This window comes from Miscanthus floridulus, chromosome 7, assembly GCF_019320115.1.
Source record: "Miscanthus floridulus cultivar M001 chromosome 7, ASM1932011v1, whole genome shotgun sequence".
Classification (NCBI taxonomy): Eukaryota; Viridiplantae; Streptophyta; class Magnoliopsida; order Poales; family Poaceae; genus Miscanthus; species Miscanthus floridulus.
The window spans coordinates 118,290,789-118,303,565 of NC_089586.1; the positions used below are offsets into that span (position 1 = coordinate 118,290,789).

Sequence of the window (12,777 nt, forward strand, 5' to 3'; positions counted from 1 at the left end):
GTCGGTTCACACAGGTCTTTAGATGGAGACCGGTGAAACTGGTTACAAGGAACCACTCCAAGCCGATGCAAACATTGTTGTCCACCTGAGGCGGGAATAAGTAACACCACTATGCGCAGGGAGATGAAATATGATGAAATAAGAGCGAAAACAAGCTGTGGGAGGGTTTCAACATGTATTCCTCATAACTCCGCCATGTAGTTGTTCTATTAAACAATTTTAAATCAATAGTTTAACTAATTAGACCAATCAAACTGTGAACTGAAGGCTTCGTCGGTTCAATATGTGGTCCGATCCTAATAACTATTGTCCCTTTATATTCGTCGCTACGAGAAACATGTGGGTCAACCTTTTTCAGTTTTGACTAGATTTGTACAAAATATTAGCAATATTTGTATCTCTAAATAAGTTTATTACGAGGTTCCCCTTAGCTTAATAAAATGTACCTAGGGAGACACGTACGTCTAATTCAGGTAAAGAGCCATAAACTAATCAGCTTGCAAAATCCACACTTTCCAACCTCTATGTGAGCTAATATATCATCTTGATTACAAATCGGTATCACAAAGGTGAACTGAGTGTAGCTTAGCTAGTTGGGTTCCTTGTGGTAAATTTAAGTCCTCAGCTAGAAATGAGTGCTTATATTTTTTTAGATTTATTTCAGAATTTATTTGTATTGTTCTTTCAGTGATAGGTAACGTACCCATTAACAGTGACACGCCTGTGATGACTTCGTCAATCTTAAGATTTGTTGACTCAGTCTCAGTCCTTCGAAGGTGCTCATAATAAAATTTGTCGGCCTAGTCTCAGTGTACGTGTTCTTAGGACTGAATTTGTGTGCATTGTCTCTGTTTGTACCGTGATTAGCAAAAAAAAAATAGTATCAATAGCTCATGAACATGAGCTAAAAAAAATTAGTTTTTATTGCTATCATAATACTATGTAGAGAACATTGCCTAAACCTCTTATTCACATTTCTGCGATCTCGTGCAATATAGATACCGCAAACTAGCTTTGGAACACACCTTCTATACCAAAATTGGGAAATAAAAAAAATGAAATGGTTGGGAACTAGATAGGCAGTGTATCAGGCTTGAACACCAAGTTCCAGTAGCAAGGTGTGGGTGACAGCGTCTGCTCCGGAGCCAATAAACTGGATGGGTCCTATGTTAGCCGAAAGTTCCATCATGTTAGCTTATTAACTCATTCAATCATTCATCTACAAGTATTTGTCACTGATAGAAAACTTGTTGCTACATACCAGGGCTAATGTATCGATTCTTGATGGCCCATTCATCTCGCAGGGATCAAAATTTCTTAAATGGTGCACCTGAATTTCTCAACATAGAAATTTAGGAGTTGATGAGTGTACAGGTGTTTCATTATAACAATGAAATATAAAGAGATAAGTTAATTCATACCTTCAAGTTCTACCATTGCTTTTCTTGATCACTGGTTTGAACTTGCCTGTGGAATTGCAGTTGTACATGCAAAGTCAGAGATAGAGAATAAATGCTTCCAATAGCAAAACAACAAAACAATACATTATAACCAATGACAGGAGTAAAATATGGTAAAGCCATAAAAGAGAACGTTAAATTATTATCCATTCGCAGAAAATATTCTTCTACGTCAAATAAAAATATAGAAATATTTATTCTTTTGCTTTTACATAAACTTGGAACATAAATACAAATAAAAAGAAAGTAAAGAGATTACTCTTTCAAAAAAGATGAAGAAAGTAAAGAGATTGCTCTTTCAAAAAAAAGTAAAGATATCGTAACTAAATCTTAGTGAATACTAAAAGATACCATGTCTCCTCTCAACATCCATCAATGATGTCAATGCAGTTCCCCCGGCGGTCCATTCGGACACAGGGGCAGCAAGGTTACCAACCTGAGTTTACAAAATAAAGAACCATAAGACATCCCATTATACAAATTATAAAAGAACTAAGTGAACCAGATAATCATCACTACATTTGTATGTGCTGCTTCTTGGGTTTTTATAGAAATTGATGTGAGGTTAGGCATGATAATGTTAAAAAAATAAAATTGAATAATAATATTGTGCATTCATGCATGACTTGAACCTTTTGCTAAATATATGAACATAGAAACATGTCAACGATATCCTATAATGATAAATTGGAATATGTACCGAAGATATAAGACCCCGTCTTCCCACACTAGAGAAGAGCCCCATCACCATAACCTAAAGCATAGCAATAACTGGCATCAAAATTAGTTGGAAGGCCACACCTCCCTTCATATCTGAAAATTGACATTGAGAAAACCATTATAATACATTTATTTTTTACCCATACATAAAGAAATATCTATTTTTTAAAAGATCTAAACACTCACCCAAAGAAGTGGGATTGACCAATGAAACCGCCCTTGTACTTTCCTTCAGCTTTTCTTCTCTCTAATTCCGTTTCAACCATTGCAATAAGCATTTTCTCTGTTTCAATTTTTGCAACCTAAAAAGGAAACATCATGAGATGTCAGAAGCAAATTTCAGAATAAGAAATGTTAATGACTAGATTAGACGGTTAAAGAAAATTTTCTTACTTGAACGTTTCCATGTGGATCTCTTTCCAGCAAAAGTTGCTCCTGGATGGATGGAGGTAAAAATTCAAACAGTTTCTTGGATCCTTGTTCAAGTTTATTTTTCCAAACACCTGCTTTGTCAACAATATCATGTGCCAAAATTTCATTTAACTCGGCGATAAGTTTCTGAACCTAGGAAGGCAGAGATAAAAATACACTTAGAATGAACATAGAATAACCATGAGTAGTGCAGAAAATATATCTAGGTGCAACCAAGTCTAAGGATCAAGGAACTCTCATTGGCTCTAAATGAACACAAATAATGAGGGTATCTTATAACCTCGGGTATGAAATCAATCAAACCCTCCGGTATAAGGATGACACCATAGTTGTAACCAAGTTCAGCACGCTTACAGACAATATCAGTAATGTCGTCCGTAACGTTTTTGAGAGTCTGCTTCTTTGCAGCAACCTGAATGAAGGGGGAAACAACATTTTTGTGTATCAAACATAAACACCATATCAAAAATAGAAATTCCATCAGTTGCAATCATTTTATAAATAAATGAACCCATTCATACATTATTTAGTCCGTTGGTAGAAAAAATATCTATGAAAGTAATGTAGGAGGGTAGGTGGTCATGAACCAAACAAATGTTCGTTGCTCAAATGAAACACGAATAGAACCTTGAGTCCTTGACATAAGCACACTCATCATGTAATGCTCACCGCACACTATTAAAGTCATATCTAAGCTAGCAAAAGGCACCGAGTAAAGATCAGAAAAAACAAATACGACATGAAATAGATATCCAAAGGAAGAGTACTAACCTCTTCCCCGATAAGAGCAATGTTTGGGTGTGTTTGTAAGGCACACTACAATGTAATGTGAGAAGCAGCACGTCCCATATAAGTCTCACAACTGCAGTGAGATGTCAAGGAAATGTTAATATGGTCAACCATAATTGGTTGGCAGGTAGAAAATTAGTAATGCAACTATTAAGTTATTTGTCCTTGGGAAGAAAAACAAAATTTGTTTTTACGAATTCAACAAGATGAAATTACATGACTCAATGTTTCGAAATGACTTACTACCATTGTTAAAAAAAATATCCTTAGCTGCATTCTAATAAAGTTATGAACATATGATTCATGTAGGCTAAACTAATGAAGAATGATGTATGAGCAATCTATAATAAATATTTAACGAGGTAGGTAACGCAATCACTACTTATTTAATTTGTTCCTGTTTATGCAGATGGTTCCTTTTAGGAAATAAAAAATCCAGCTTATAAAAAAAACAAATAAGCAAAATAGCTTACAATGGTAGTATTTCCCAGATGATCGTGCATCAGTCATCACGTTTCCAATCATTTCAGAGTATATCTACAAAATATAATACACCAATTACATTATATGGCTAGTTCTACATGAGTATACACATCTTTCGAGATCAACCTTGAATAAAAATACGGTTACTTAGTTAAGATTTTTTTAATCTGGATCACATAATAGAGTAGAAAAGGTTGTTGTGTCATTCTTTGACTTCAACAGGGCTAAATTTTTTTACCTGCTAAAAAACTCGATGTATGAAAAATACATTATACCTTGCAAGCGGTGTCAAATCCAAAACTTGTTGGGACCTCATGACATTTTAGATCTCCGTCAATTGTCTTTGGACACCCAATAACACGAGTCTTCAGGTTCTTTCCCCTACAAAGAAATGCCTCTTACTAAGCATGGGTCACATTTTTACTAGATTCATTTGTGATAAAGCAGAGAATCCCCATTAGACTCAGCAATGGTTGCATTCTAGCAGCATATGTAACTTCTGCCATTGTGATAAACAATAACATTATCACATAATAATTCAAGATGGCATTGTTTAGAAAAAATATATATATTGTATCTTATTATTTTTAAGCCTAAGTACAAAGCTTATTTCATAACAAAAGTGAACAAAGAGCATTTTCAATGGAGCAGCATGGTGATTTGCACTCTGCAAGCAACCAACCTGAAGTATTCAGCAATAAGGCAAGCATTAGTATTTGAATCGTCGCCTCCAATAACAAGAAGTCCGTCCAACTCAAGTTCGTTGGTTGTATCTTCGGCTTGCTTAAACTGGATGACCCCACAAGGACAGTATTTTAGCCATAGTTGAAAAATGCTTCAGTATATGGAATAAGATGTATTTAGCAAGCTTATGCAGGCAAAACTTGGAGATAAAGGGACATACCTGCTCTGGTGTCTCGATCTTATCCCTTCCACTACAGATCATATCAAATTAATCCACCCTATTGGAAAAAAGAGAAGAAAAGTACTCTTAACTTGTTTTTAAATTTCAACGGATTTATAAAATAATCAAGAAGAATAAAGAACGTTATGTCCCCTAACCTATTGAAGGTACTGTTTCTCATCTATTCTCATCAATAGCATGCAAACTAAAGGAAGCATGGTTTATAAGACTTGTATGCCAAATAATGGAAGGCTGCTAGGGCGGGTGCGTTCATGTTGTGGCAGAATCGTCCAAAATAGCACACTTACGGAGGCGCTCGTCTTCCACCAGACACTAAGCACCCCGAAAGTAAGCTATAGCGGGCGGTATCCGTCGGGCACACCCCAAGGGAGAACCCGAAAGATCCACATTTTTCCTAATGATCCAATAATAAGAACGAGTTACAATACTTATCCATTTCATACATCAGAGTTTCTTAAAAGTACATTATTACAATACCAAATATCAGAGTACGGAATGATAAATAGCGGAATTTAAAAATAAACATCTAGCGATTGGGATGAGGATCTGTCTGAGCCCACCAGAAGAATCCTCCACACAAGGTACTTCTCATGCATCACCTGCAACAGGGGTAAATAAACCCTGAGTACACAATATACTCGCAAGACTTATTCGACTAGTGTGAATAATTTCCCGACTCCAAAGAATATGATAAGCTATATGGCTTGCTGGTTTCTTTTGGTAGAAAGCAATACTAATAGTGAGTCCTTAGTTATGTATTATTATTATCAGTCGTATTAAGTTATCATCTAGTCATTCTATATAAGCACATGTTCTACTTTCAAGCAAGAGTTGAGCAATTAGTTCTATTTCTTCTCCTTTCACTTTCAATTCTTACTACGGTGCTAAACACGAGACAAGCCGTACCGGATCGCCCGACGATTCGTGAATCAATGTGCCTAGCTGGGTGCCCCGAAAACACACGTCCCGCTTGTACCCCAGGCACAAGCAGGACTAATCTATCACTCTCCTGTCCCAGGTGTTCAGGTCCCCATCCAAACTTGGACTCCAAGCCCCCACTCCTGAGTCCCGAACTCAGTGTGGTGCAAGGACCTCCACCACCTCCTCTTCTCATCAGTCGGTCCAGAAAGAGTCGGATCCGCGACAAGAGAGCAACAAGTCTTTCCTGTGCCCATACCCAAGTATGCGCTCGGGACAATAAATCTGTGACTTGCCCACGATGCCTTATGCAACGACCGGTCCTTAATCGACACGGACAGGGAAAAAGTGTAACCGAGCTATACCCTGTTGGCCGCAGGACACAACCCTTTACACCCACCAAAACCCAACAATATCTCTGCCCGGTCATCATTTTCCTTTCCACCATTTTATCATGAGTGATCATATTTATCATCTATTTGCGAGTAACGACAGGTTACTCACGCTACCGATATCCTGAGCATAGCAGCTACTCGACCTGTACTAGTAGGACTCATAGGTATATATATTTATGCATGTAGTTTTCATAAAATGCATGTAACTTAAATGCACATCATTGATATATATATTAGTGATCATTAAAAATAGGGGTTATACACCGGGGCTTGCCTTGGGCAGACGCGGTGTCAGCAAAGTCAGTGACGGGCGGCTCCGGAACGTCCTCCTGCACGAGGATCTCCTCCTCATACTCTTCGATGACTTCGTCATACTCCTGCTCGCCGAAGGTCACGATCTCCAGTGGCTCGTTCTCTATATACATGCAGTGATGATGATGCAATGCTTAGTAGTACAACAACAACAATTCTTAAAATAAGAATACATCTACCAAGCTACTAAGCTAACTCTAATGACTAATACGCAAAGTTACCTATTATTCCCACTAAACAGGTATGAAACATTTCATATATTATCTTAGCAACTAAAGACATCCTTATTGTTAATATCAATTTACTATATATATATGATAAAACAAGGTGCACTAGCTACCATATTTATCCAATTATTCTAATGCCACAAAAATTACAGTGAGCACATAATAATACAATGAACCTACTGTAAAAGAATTCTAGGGCTAGCACTTCTATCAATACATCACAAAAATTCATTCTCTAAATAACCATAATAATAATAAGCATTTTAAAATAATAAAATAACCCTAAAGGTATCACTGAACTATACGAACTAACTACACTAACAGATAGATCATGAATTTAGGAATCTAACAAAATTTATTTCACAATAAATAAATAAATTCAAATGAGCTCTAGAGATGAAGAAAATGATATTATTAGAGGAGGCAATAAGCTTGATTAACCAACTGATCTATTCGCACCTTTGCGTGTTCTTGGAAATGGTAGAACACGGAGCGGTGAATTGGATGTGAGATGCTGGTTACTTGATTAGAGAGAAGTGAATGATCAGTGGAGCGGAACAGCTCAGCGGCTCGGCGTGTCCTTTTAAAGGCAGGAGACGTGGGGAGGGAGAGGCCGACTCGTTGCACGCGATCACGGTCAGGTCATGCTCGTACCGCTACCGTGCTGATGATGGATGCGTGTGGAATGGGTGAACAGTGTTTTGTCGCCTCACCTCATTATGATTATCCATGCGTGTGGGATGGATCATGGATGCAGTGAGTTTTGAAGAATAAATGGGCGGGTTCAGGGCCTCTAACGAGTGCGTATCTGATGGAGCTGACTGGGGATGGATTGAAGGTCGCCTACCAGGTAGGTAATACATGGTCAAATCTCTCTCACCTAACAAGTCAAAGTAGAGGCAGTGCCTTCAGGCTTCTGACAAACGTGTGACACGGCTCAGCTATAGTGTACTAGTATAGTCCAAGTCTTTGGGTCAAGACCAAGGAATGGACCATTCCTGTGAGCTCAAGGAATCAATAGAGGAGACCATAGGTCAAAAGCAGCTGGCTATGCCCGACGTGTTTCTCGTATGAACAGTGCTTCCCACGTGAACAGTGTTCCTACGGAGCTACAGTGCTTTCTGTGCTGCTACAGCCCTAACGCGTTGAAAATCTCTGCTGCTGCAGTGCTGACGTGAGGAAAGGGTGCATGCACTGTGTTTACAGAGCAGTGAGCGAGCGACGTGCTCAGCGGGCCGAGCTTGTGAGTGAGATTAATGCGTAACGTGTGCGACACACTATGGCAGCACGATGTGCGCTGATAATTTTGCAAGGTGATTAGCAAGCGAGGTAAAGACGGGGGGTGATTAGAACAACGAGAGATGACAGTGGCGCGTCGCGAGATTGATGAAGATATAAATCTTGCCAAGTGGTATGCTAATAATTAGTGAATGGCCATAATTTATCATTTGACTTTGTGGCTATGGAGCTCTCACGTGGAGAGAGATGACGTTTGAAGGATAACTTGGACTTCACGACGCTTGTTGGACGTGATGACCTGGTGGATCCTTGTGAATGTTATTTAGGTACATTAGTGCGGGTCAAGAATAATGGATGACACACAAATTTCTACGAGCTACTGCGGTCGGTCATCTTCGTTTGCTGAAGAGCGCGTGCAACACGCTAGAGGCTGCTGCCTAACTCGCCATTCATGACACGACAAAGTAATGACACTGTGGCAAAACATGCCAGTGAATGGTACTGCAAACGTGCTACGCGGGCTTGCTCTACGAGTGTGCTGAGGCGTGCTCTAGGGATCAAGAAGAAGATGAAAATAGCGAGAGATGGAGTTAGATTAGGATGACAATAGTGAGTCGAGTTGTGCTGGAGAGTATTTAGACAAGGAATAAATTAGAGCTCAGTTCGAGAATCAGTGCAATAAAATTTAATTTCTCATTTACCACATGCAATAATATATAAACATGATACTCATGATATGGTTTAGTGTTTTGATTAAGATGTAACACCAAGGGTGTTATAAATCTACCCCCCTAAAACAAAATCTCGACTCGAGATTTCATGTGCCTAGTGAGAAAAAGGTAAGAAATACATTTCGACGCAGCAACTAACTATCAGAACCATTGAAGAGATGGGGGTAATGCTTCAATAGGTAACTCTCTTGTTCCCACGTGGCTTCAGCCTCAGAATGATTTTGCACTGTACCTTGTAGAATTTTACCATGCTGTTCCTGGTCACTCTCTCCTTCTCATCCAAGATTTTGATAGGGTGCTCCACATAAGTTAAATCTGACTGGAGGGGAAGTCCTTCCATTTCCACCGCTTCATCAGGAACCCACAAACACTTCTTCAGTTGTGATACATAGAACACATTGTGTACTGCAGATAGAATATCTGGAAGTTGTAGATGGTAAGCCACTGGACCACATCTCTCCAACACCTGATATGGACCCACATATCGAGGGGCTAGCTTGCCATGGATGCTAAACCGATGCACCCCTCTCATCGAAGACACCTTGAGATATACACGATCTCTAGCTGCAAACTCCAAGGGCCTTCTCCGCTTATCAACATAAGTTTTCTGTCGGCTTTGAGCTGCCTTCAAGTGACTTTGAATAATGCTTACTTTCTCTTGAGCCTCTTTTATGAATTCAGGCCCAAAATATCCACGGTCCCCCACTTCAACCCAGTTGAGTGGCGTCCTACACTTTCTTCCGTATAGAGTTTCAAATGGTTCCATGCGGATGCTTTCTTGATAGCTATTATTCTAAGAGAATTCAGCTAACTTCAGGCAGTCATCCCACTTCTCAGGAAAAGAAATGGTACAAGCTCGCAACATGTCTTCGAGCACCTGGTTCACCCTTTCTGTTTGACCATCAGTCTAGGGGTGATAAGCTGAACTGTGGAGGAGACTTGTCCCAAGGCACTTCTGGAGTCGCTCCCAGAAACGAGACATAAAAACCGGTCCCCTATCAGAGATGATAGTCAGGAGAACTCCATGTAGGGTCACAATCCGATCAAAGTATATCTCCACATACTTCCTAGAAGTATGTGATGTCTTCACTAGAATAAAATAAGCCGACTTGGTGAGGCAGTCCACAATGACCCAAATAGAGTTATAACCATTGGTTGTGCGGGGTAAACCCACAATGAAATCCATGAAAATATCCTCCTATTTCCAAACTGGAATGGGCAAGGGCTGCAAATATCCTAGGGTACGCATATGATCTGCTTTAACCCTACCACAAGTGTCGCACTCCGCGATGTGTCGGGTGATGTCCTGCTTCATGTTAGACCACTAGTACAAGTGACGCAGATCATGATACATCTTGTTACTGCCAGGATGAATAGACAACTTTGAATGGTGAGATTCATTCAAAAATTTTCTTTTCAGCTCTTCATTAGATGGAACCACCAGTCTATCCTTGTATCTCACGACCCCCTGCTCATCAATGCTAAAGTGAGGGCCACGACCTTCGACCATCAATTTTCTGATGTGAGAAATCTCTTCGGGCTCTTCCTTCTATTCTCGAATAATCTGCTCTAGCAATTCAGAGGTCAATGCAATATAAGCTAGCAGCTCTATGTGGTTGAGAGACAAAGGTATTTCCTCAACCTGATGTGACTTACGGCTCAAAGCATCTGCTACAACATTGGCCTTTCTTAGGTGATAATGGACTTCCAAATTATAATCCTTTATTAACTCTAACCATCTCCTTTGCCTCATGTACAACTCGGACTGAGTGAAAATATACTTGAGGCTCTTGTGGTCTGTAAAGATATGCACTTTGTTGCCCAATAGATAATGCCTCCAAATCTTCAGAGCATGGACCATAACAGCCAGCTCTAAGTCATGAGTGGGGTAGTTCACCTCGTGCTTCTTCAGTTGGTGCGAAGCATAAGCTATCACACGCTCATCTTGCATAAGCACACACCCCAACCCCGTCTTTGAGGCATCACAGTATACATCAAAGGGTCTATCAATATCTGGTTGTGCCAACACAGGAGCAGTGGTCAGAAAAGTCTTCAGAGATTGGAAAGCTTCCTCACAAGCTGGGCTCTAATCAAACTTAGCTTCTTTCTAGAGCAGCTTGGTCATGGGCTAGGCTATCTTAGAGAAATCAGGAATGAAACGCCGATAGTATCCAGCTAGACCAAGGAACTGACGAATCTGATGCACAGACTTAGGAGACTTCTAATCCAATACATCCTGCACCTTGCTGGGATCTACAGAAACGCCTTCAAGTGTCAACACATACCCCAAAAACTACACTTGATCTAACTAAAACTCGCACTTGCTGAATTTAGCATACAGCTTGTGCTCCCTTAGTCGAGTTAATACTATCTGGAGATATCGGGCATGCTCTTTGTCATTCTTGGAATAGATCAGAATGTCATCAATGAAAACCACCACAAACTTATCCAGCTCCGGCATGAAAACGTAATTCATCAGGTACATGAAGAAGGCAGGAGCATTGGTGAGACTAAAAGACATCACTAAGTACTCATACAACCCATACCTAGTAGAGAAAGCGGTCTTTGGTATATCATGTGGCTTGATCTTAATCTAATGATAGCCTGATCGGAGATCAATCTTTGAGAACACCTTGGCACCAGCTAGCTAATCGAACAAAGTATCTATGCGGGACAAAGGATACTTGTTCTTAACTATTACCGCATTAAGAGGATGGTAATCCACACACATCCACAGAGTACCATCTTTTTTCTTCATGAAAATGGCTGGGCAACCCCATGGTGAAGCACTAGGATGGATGAAACCTTTGTCCATCAACTCTTCTAGTTGCTTCTTCATTTCTGCTAGTTCTCTTAGAGCCATGTGGTATAGGTGTCTAGAGATAGGGGCAGTACCAGGCTCTAGCTCAATGGAGAATTCTACCTCATGATCCGGTGGCAACCCAGGAAGATCTTCAGGGAAAACATCCGAGAACTCACAAACCACAGGGATAGCGGTAAGATCAGGAGAGGCTTCAGCATGGGCAGCAACAGATAAGACCGGTTCTAAGGATATAATAAGAGACATCCTATCCTCAGAAGAAGGAAGCCGTAACTCCACACTTCTCCTCTTCATATCCAATACTACCATATACACCCACAACCAGTTCATTCTAAGATAGCATCAATGCCTTGCCCAGGCATGACCATGAACTGTAGACTGTAAGTGTGGGTGGCTAATACCAAACTTACTATATCCGTGTGGGTATTGATGAACATTTGAGAACCCGTAGTACAGATCTTATAGGCATACGGTATAGCCATAAGTGATAAGTTGTGCCGCTCTACAAACCCCATGCTCATAAAGGAATATGATGCACCAGAATCAAACAACACCAAAGCTGGATAGGAGTCGATGGTAAACATACCAGCCATAACTGCCTCCTGCTGCACAATCTGCTGAGCATCCATGAAGTGCACCTGACCAGACCTGCTGGGCACTTTCTTCTTGATGATGGTCCTCTTAATAAGCCTAGAGTTCACTGATGGTTGAGCGGACCGAGCTGGCTGATGCTGGGGAAACTCTCTGGCATAATGGCCATCTTTGCCACACTTAAAGCAAGCACTAGGCTTGTTCCTGAACCCCTGATGAGGTGGGACCTGCTGTCCCTAAAACTATTGCGGCCGCACCTGCTGCGGAGGTGCACAGTACTAAGTAGAGGAAGTCTGCGAAGTCTGCTGGGGTTGCCGGAACGAAGGCCCGCCGGATGGTTGATAGGGCCCCCGCCGGACAACCTGTATCTTCTGTGTGTGAGGGTGGCTAGAGGATCTAGCTGCCACCCGCTTCCTCTTCCACTCGGTCTAGGACTCCCACTGAAAACCCTCCATGGCAATGGCGGCGTTCATCAGTGCTCCAAAGGTCTGATAGTTCACCGTGTACAACTTCTCTTGAAGAATGGGAGCGAGACCACAAAAGAAGCGGTCCTTCTTCTTGTCATCAGAGTCCACATGGATGCCAGCATACTGAGCCAAGTGATTGAACTTGTTCACATATTCCATCACTATCCTGTTCTCCTAACGTAGCTCCAGGAACTCGGTCACCTTCTGGTTGATGACACCAATAGGGATAAAGAACTCTCGAAAAGAGGTGAAGAACTCCCGCCATGT

General features: G+C 40.7%; 1 pseudogene; it reads right to left on the minus strand.

The window, feature by feature from the left end:
• Positions 1 to 1,087: 1,087 nt before the first annotated feature.
• LOC136466126 (pyrophosphate--fructose 6-phosphate 1-phosphotransferase subunit beta-like) lies at positions 1,088 to 4,923 on the minus strand (annotated as a pseudogene).
• Positions 4,924 to 12,777: the final 7,854 nt, after the last annotated feature.